The sequence below is a fragment of the Athene cunicularia genome (genome assembly GCF_003259725.1).
Source record: "Athene cunicularia isolate RWA chromosome 1 unlocalized genomic scaffold, athCun1 chr1_part1, whole genome shotgun sequence".
Classification (NCBI taxonomy): domain Eukaryota; kingdom Metazoa; phylum Chordata; class Aves; order Strigiformes; family Strigidae; genus Athene; species Athene cunicularia.
This window is the reverse complement of record NW_020799091.1, coordinates 121,680,838-121,688,731: the sequence shown is the minus strand read 5'-3', so window position 1 is coordinate 121,688,731 and position 7,894 is coordinate 121,680,838. Positions and strand designations below refer to the sequence as shown.

Sequence of the window (7,894 nt, the reverse complement as noted above, 5' to 3'; positions counted from 1 at the left end):
GCCCCCGGCCGGGCGTGCCGCCCTTACATAATGCTTTTATGTAACCGGCCGGGACCAGGAGCTCTGCTCTCTCCTGCCCGGTGGCGGGACCCCTCACCCCACGGCCCCGCTGGAATGGGGCTTTTCTTGCTGTAAGATCCGAGTTGCTTAAACACTGAGAGGCCAACCCAGTCCTCAAAAATCACGTTGCGGCGCGTCAGCCGCGCACTGCCCTAGTGGGGTGCGTGTGGGGAGAAGGGGCTCCCGTCTTGGCCCTTTAGGGGGAAGGATCCGTCCCTGTCAAAAGGGGCTTTGCCAGCAGACGGGGAGCCAGGAGCAGGCACTTGGGGCCTGGGCGGCCGCAGGGCAGGGCAGCCTTAGCTCCCGCAGCACCTCCATGCTCTGGGATGACCCTCACTTAGGCCAGATACTGCCCCAAAACCATGGTCACGCAGTGGCACAAGGTGCGAGGGCTCGGTCCTGAGGCGACAGAGCACTGCTTGCACCTCGGGTGCCAGCAGGAGATAACGGCGTTTTATTTGGACGGCTTCGGCCTCCCCGGCTCCTGCTGCTCTCTCACAAGTGTGGCCATGGGCCCCCCGGCGCACAGCGGGAGCTGCTGGAGGTTTACCTGGGCCCCACCATGGCCATGGGCTGGGTCAGGGTGCAGTGTCCCCGGCTGCAGGCTGTGGCCTGAGCAGGCTGAGCAGTTGCCTGCCTCGGGGAGCAGAGGAGGGAGTGTCTTAATTTGTAAAACCGAGGGGAATTAGTGAGATGTGGGTGCTTGTCTCCCCATGCCGAGTGCTTGCTGCATCATTCGAAGCCCACTGCTTCTCTCTGTGCCTCAGTTTCTCCGTCTGTGGATTCACCACCTGCTTAATGTGAGGCTTAATTCCTTGTGTTCACAAAGTGCTCAGAGATCCTGGATGGAGGGAGGTGTTGAGAGCTCACATGCACTGTGCTCATTGCCTGTTCTTCCAGGCTCCAAATCTCCATGCTTTACTTAGATGACCTCTGCATCTCAAAATCACTTCACTGCTTTTCCCTACAAAACAAGTCTCTGCACTGATTCATTCTGAACTTGCATATTTGTTTGCTTTTCAGACAATTCTATTACATTTCTGTATAACTCTATTCAGAATGCTACAGCCTTGGTTAATATTTGTCAAATGGAGTTCCGACTGTCTAAACCACTGGGACGAGTTTCATTTTATATGTCATCAGTAGGGGCAGAATGAGGAGCTTCATGCTTGGCCTATTTGCTGTAACACAGTCTCAGGGCCATTGCATCAGAGTCAAAACAAGGAGAAGCTTGTTTCCAAACAAGAAGCATGGAGGAGAGTCTTCTCTGCCTCCTTCCCTGTAAGGGAAAAGAGATGAGAGAGGGGGGTGGTAAGGGGGAAGAAAGTTATCTTTAACAGATTCTAAAAATGCCTTTTCCCAAATATGCAGTCAGTCCCTTCAAAGGTCTCTTTGTTTATTTTCAGGAAGAAACCCAAGACAGCTGAAAACCAGAAGGCGTCTGAGGAGAATGAGATTACTCAGACGGGTGCATGCAGCGCCAAGCCGGGCCTTTCCTGCCTGAACCTTGAAGCTGTTCTGTCTCTGAGCCCGGCCCGCATCCACTCACCCCATTCACCAACAAACCTGCACGCACACACAGGGTCATCTGATTGTGAGTACACCAACACACTGCTGGGTTGCACCGGGGTTCTTGAAAACACACTCCTTACTGCAGACCAGGTTTTCCAGTTGGATGCTCTTTTTGTTATGGCACGAGCACAACTTCCTCAGGGCTTACCTTTTCACATCTTTGGGAGTTACCACTGAAACAGAGCGTTTTATGTTAAGGTCATGATAATGCAGTCAGCCAGAGGAAGCTGGGAGCATGTTGTTGGTTCAGGTTGCTGCTTCTTACGAATTAAAAAAGGAAGACCCCCTCAAGCGTGTCTCTTTCCAACTAGAGCTGTAGGAATTCCTCTCCAGGTAGTCACATGCTTCTCGTTACCCAAGCATATCTACTGACTGGGAATTTTTAGCTTGTGCTATATTGCAGTAGGAGAAAACAAGTGTCTTGCTCCGACAACCAGGATTGTAAAGGATTTCCAACAAGAAAAGGGGGAAGTGTTTCGTGGAGAGGATCAGTCTGTGAGAGTCTGGAAAATCTTCTAGACCTGCTTGGTTGTACCAGTTTAAGGCCCTTGTATTGAGTGCATTCACTTTCAGATTACTCAGCATGGGTTAATTGGCCTGTTAAAAACGTTCTTTTCCATTTTGCCAAAAAATACAAAAATGAGGGAATCCAACACAATGATTAAAACTGGATTTTGGAAAGTCAGAACTTACCCTGTCAGCTCTTCAAAACATTGTCATTTCACATTGGTTCCTCCCTAACAGTCTCTTGGGCAAGAATGTGCAGGGTGATGTGAACCTCGTCATTCACTAGTTTTAGAATATGTAGTTTACCTCTTCTGTGATGGTTTTAGGATGTTGTAAAATTTACAAGGGGCAAAAAAAGGAGAAAGAAAGATGATGATACCATGTTTCAAGAGCTCAGAAGCCAACCAGACTGAGCAAAGGCCTATAAAAAAAAATCAGGGCATGACAATAAAAAATCAGATTAAAAAGTATGTATATCCTTTTCTTTTTTTAATTTAAAAATCCAGCCTCAGGGCCATGCTTGGAAGCAGCCGGGTTATAAGGATCATCACTATCAAAATCACTTTAGCTGCAATTCATTCCTGTTGGCTTCTGACTTTATTCATTATGAGCTTCTTCTAGAGATCTTGATTTTAATAGAGCTGGTAAACATTGGGGAGACTTTCTTAAATCTCACCTGGTGATTTGGGGAGAAGAAAGAGATGTGAAACAATTGAGCAGCAGGCAGCATGCAATTTAGTATGTACAAGAATTCTCTTCAAATTGGAGATGTCAGGCTCTTTGTTAAAACTGGGGTACAGTTTTGTCTTGTAATGTTTTCTGAAAACAAAAAGCTTGTGAAGAGATGCAAAAAATGAGCAGAACAACAAGAAAAAATAATCCCTGTTTTCAAACAAAGAATCTCTTTATCCCATTCACAAAGATGAAAGAGTTCATCAGTAAATGGGATTTGAAACCTCACACTGATGTTTTCTGACAGTACAAATGGAAACCCATGAAAGCAACCTTAAGACAGAGGCCAGCAGGGGTTGTGTGGAACTTGGGAGAATGAACTCCTGCTTTTGCTTTCTGGGGTGGCCAAGTTCAGGGGTGAGGAATATTGGCACAGGGCAGTAGGAGGAGGTGGAGCCTGCAGCTCTTCATGCTCTACCTGTTCTATAGACAAACAGAGTCTTTTAGACCCCGAAGTTTTTAATGTCTCCAAATCACCTTCCATTCCTACTAAATTCACAATACCGGTATGAGTAAATTGCAATCCCAGGTTAGCTGCTCCTTTCACTCAAGGTGGGTTTTCTGGATAAGAAGTTTAATACTAATTTCAGCATTAATATTGTCCTAGCTAAGGAACTGTTGAAATTTAGTTCACAAAATACAGTTCCTGCAAAAATTCAAGAAGTGGTAAGAGACGACGTCTTGTGGCATTGACCTCTGTTAGTTGATTCCACATGCTTTGAAACCAATGGAAAAAACTCCCATTATTTATGATGGGTTTTAGCCTTTATCAGTCTGTATTTGTTTGGGGTGGTATGCATATCATTAGTGTTTGGCATGCGCATGCAGAATAGCTATGCCAATTTCTCACATGAACTAAAAATGAGGCATGATGAATATTTACTGCGTATTTACTACAGCTATATCCCGTGTTATGTGGTATGGTTTTTTAATATTGCCTCAGTCTTTATTATTATTAACCAAGAGGTTAATATTTGTGGGTCTCAACATTTAAAACTAGGCTTCTCTGTCATTACAAACTCCTCCTCACCTCTTGCCTTCCCTGAGTTTTGGACTGATTCTTTCACCCCACCTTAGAAACCCTCCCTTTGTTCTTTGGAGCTACATTACCACATTTTTTTTCCTCTCAACTTTTGGACCTGTGGTGGTGCTTTACTTCTTAGGGCCAGCAGCACTTCCTGTCCTTCTCTCTGCCTTCTAGACACTACAGCATTGCTTTTCCAACCTTGCCCAGACCACAGCTGGCCACATTAGATTTCATTTTCAAAGAGCATTCTTCATTCTGGTGCGGAGTTTTCTAGTGGTTGGTAAGTAAATCAAAAATACTTAAAAACTAGGATTAGACAAGAAGTTTGAGAGGAATTTTCCTTTAAAATACCAGAAAAACCCAGAAAAAGTCAGCACGGTAGGGTTTATCAATTCTTGGAAAAATGCACTGATGTACACAGATGTACACTGATGTACACAGATGGTTCCATGATACATTCATGTATCTGGAAAAAAGACTTGGATATTATGGGCCACCTATTCAAATCAGTTTGAAATTTTCACTGACCATTTTGCATGCACAGTCACTAGTCCTTGGCAGAAAACAACACCACATATTTATTATGAGAAATATTCAGAAACCAATCTACTTTAAAGAATCAAGGTGCTTTTGGAATGATTCAGATCAAAATACTTTTTCCAAGCATAGGAAATAAAAGCTCTATGATAGCCATCTGCTCCTCAGCTGTAAAAGGCAGAGGTGAAGAAAGCCTAAGCAATAGTCTGAATGCCAGTCTTCCTGAAATGAGTACTTAGCAAAAAAAAAATGGGTAAATTCATATGTGATGCATAACTTAATTTAGGGCTTAATTCCTTAGTGTGGTACATTCTACATGCTGTTTCTGGTGCTACTTATTCCCAAGGAAATTGCATTACTTCTGACCCTTGTAGGACTGGGTCCTAGATTTCTGGATTTGAACATTATGATATATTTCCAGCGCAGATGAATCCTTGAAGCAAAAGCCAGAACCTGGGATGCATTGTGTCCAGCTCCCATCTCTTTTGCTCTTGGGAAATGCTAGCTCACGCAATACAACTGGAGAAACAAGTTAGAGGAAGAGGTGCTTCTTGAGGTAACTGTTTTCATGTAGGACTTGGCAGAAAAAAAGCACCACTTTGAAATAATTTGGAATTAAGTCATAGTGTGAGCTGATAGAGCTCCAAATGAGTTATACCTCTAGCTACTCAGCTGTCACAAACAGATGTAGCTGCTTACCCAGAAGAAAGGTGTTTGTGCTAAAAGTGACGAGGACAAGCATGGAGACACAGGTTCTGGAAAGGTTACAAAGAAGGAAAGCGTACGAGATCGGTGCTATTTGGAGTTTTCCACATACTTTCTTGCTTATGGATAAAGAATGCATGAAGTTGGTAGGGTGCTAGTTCCAAGGCTGAACTGCCTTAGGTAAAGTTTCTAAATATTTTGCTGAGAGGGAAGGAAGTCATCAGGACTTGGCTGTATTTAAACTGATTTGGTCTGGATAGGCCGCTTACTTCAGGAGCCCTTCAGAAAGCATCTATAACTATATATGTTTTGCAAGTGCCAAGAGATAAGATCATTTTGGCAGAAACTTTCACGAGTTCTCAGAGATACAATCAGACAAAAACTTCATTCAAGCTCTGATGTATGCATCTTAACAGATGTGTCCAAACTCAAAGGAATCCCACGGGAATAGTGCAACTGAATCTCTTTGTCTCTGTTGATAGTTAAAAGAGTTATTCTTAGACACTGGATGGTCCATCTGTGATGGAATTTGTTCCAGACAAGGGAAAAGCAACATCTTTGCAAAGAGATTCCATGGGACTGAGAGGCAGGTTGTACAATCATTGGAAAAACCACTGAAGCAATTTTTATCATTTTAGAGAACACAGAATTCTTGCAGAGACCCGAGGTTCTGGTAGGGAATGAAAGTTGAGAAGGAAAGTGAGGCATGGCTAATCTTTGAAAAACCCATGAAACAATCATTGGCAAGACATTGAGATGGGGGAGGACTTTCTAAAGCTATGTTTTAGCAAGGGACCGGGGCGGGGGGTTATGCATTAAATAGAATGCACTTTATAAACACTGTCGGTGATGGACCACATCTGAACCTTTTGTCCATACATGCTCAAGTGATGTGGCTGTCTTGGCCCAATTCCAGCATTTTTTAGCTTTCACAGGATGGGAACTTTGAGGCAGTCTGTTTTCTTTTTCTCCTTCTGAGTTCTGATTTTTGTAGCTTGATGGCCTTCTAGCATAATGGGGAAAGGCAGAGAGGGAACCTCACAAGCTTCCTGAACTCCACAGAGCACTGAGAGTGGATGTGGAAACTCTGGGTTTTCATTTTCCTAAGCAGCTAGAGAAACCCACCATTCCCTTCCCATGAATCAACAAGTTTGATTTGCCTGGGGCAAATGTAGAGGCTAGATGGATCTGAAGGTGGTTTGGCCTCGTCTTTACGTTTTAGGTTTCCTGTGTTTCTCTTCGAGGTTCTGTGGCACGAAGAGGATGGTTGCGTGCCCTTATGGTCTTCCCTTTGCCTCTGGAAATCTGTGGCTGTGATTCCCTAGGAGCTGCTCTGGAGCTTTCAAATGATCTCCACTCTAGAGGGGAGGAGGGGGACCCCAATTCTACCAGCTTCCTTGTTTTCAGGGTCAGGCAGTGTGTCAATAGTCAATTAATCTGTATTTTTGCTAGTCTATGTATGGTATGTGTTAGATAATGCTGAATATTTTTAGGTTGGTTTTGGTGACCTAAGAAATTATGTATGTTTACATATCTATTTTAGATGATGTAATAATGATACAGGCCTTTTCTGTAGCAAATTAAACTGGAAGCAGGGACACTGATAGTTCTCAAATTCTGATGTCATGACACTTACTTATACTTCTGTCTTGCAGAACACTGGAAATTTTGTTTCACAAATGCTTCTCTTTTTAACAGTCATAAGTGGTTTCTAAGTCCTGTAGGTTTATATTTCTCTTTGTAAGATTATAGAAGAAATATCAACCAGGAATGACTTGTGTTTTTATAGAAGCAGATATATGTTACTAGAATTGTGTAGAGACAGAACTAAGTACAAGTACCAGTTGTAAACTATAAACTGAGCTCTGTTGAAAAAGCCATCGCAATACACTGAAAAATTGGCAGTGTAAAATGTTGGACTACCGGTAGGAACTGGTCTCTATATTCCTCATCAGTACCCTAAGTGAGTTTTGTCAGGTTGGTCTCTCGGGCTTTTCTTCTCATGAGAAATGACTAATAGCATATGGTACTTTAGTTAGGAAGTCACTGAGTATGTTTTCAGAACCAACTGGGGAGCCTAAGTTTCACTGATGCATAGATCACATTTATAACACATAGGATGCTTTTGAAAATTTGTCTAATTATCCTAAATGTTGATTCTCTTATTTGATGACCTTGTAATAGTGGCTTGATGCTAGGTTGTCAGTTCTCGTGGTATTCAGTGCTTTTCTTACCGCTCTCCATTTAGAGAACTCCTAGTGCTAACATGCATCATTTCAGCTTTGGTTTACAATAGCCATGCAAGTTTCTAGCTTTCATGATTTCAGGGGAAAACTTGAAAATATATCCTCAGTGTATCTATTCTTTCTAAGTACCATGGAAATGGATAAAAAATCTTATTGCTCTTTACAGTTCTGTAGCTTCCATTCTTAAGATATTGAGGTGACTGAGTTGATAATACTGTGATATTTCTGTTTATAAGTCATGCTGCAGCCACTGAGACATACTGTAACTGTCCAGTAAGATATCTGCAGCCTGAATTTACCTGTTCCTGTCTTCAGAGTCTGCCCCCCATAGATTTTTATTACCATTCTTTAAGTTGTGAGTCATCTAGTAAATGTTTCCCTTGTATATTGGATGAGCATTTCAACTGCTTCTCTCTTGAAGTGACTGACTGATAAATACTATACAACTATCTATCAATGTTCAATGTATTAAGATGTTCTAGTACTTTTTTGTTGTTTGGGATTTTGG

The 7,894-nt window shown here is 42.7% G+C and overlaps 1 protein-coding gene across 2 annotated transcripts in view; it reads left to right on the top strand.

The window, feature by feature from the left end:
• Nucleotides 1-7,894, top strand: part of ZBTB20 (zinc finger and BTB domain containing 20) — a 395,593-nt gene that overhangs the window by 367,167 nt on the left and 20,532 nt on the right. For both annotated transcript variants that reach the window (XM_026853090.1, XM_026853082.1), the window contains one exon: nt 1,467-1,654. The gene's annotated coding sequence lies outside the window, so the exon portion shown is untranslated. The remainder of the gene's footprint in view (nt 1-1,466; nt 1,655-7,894) is intronic.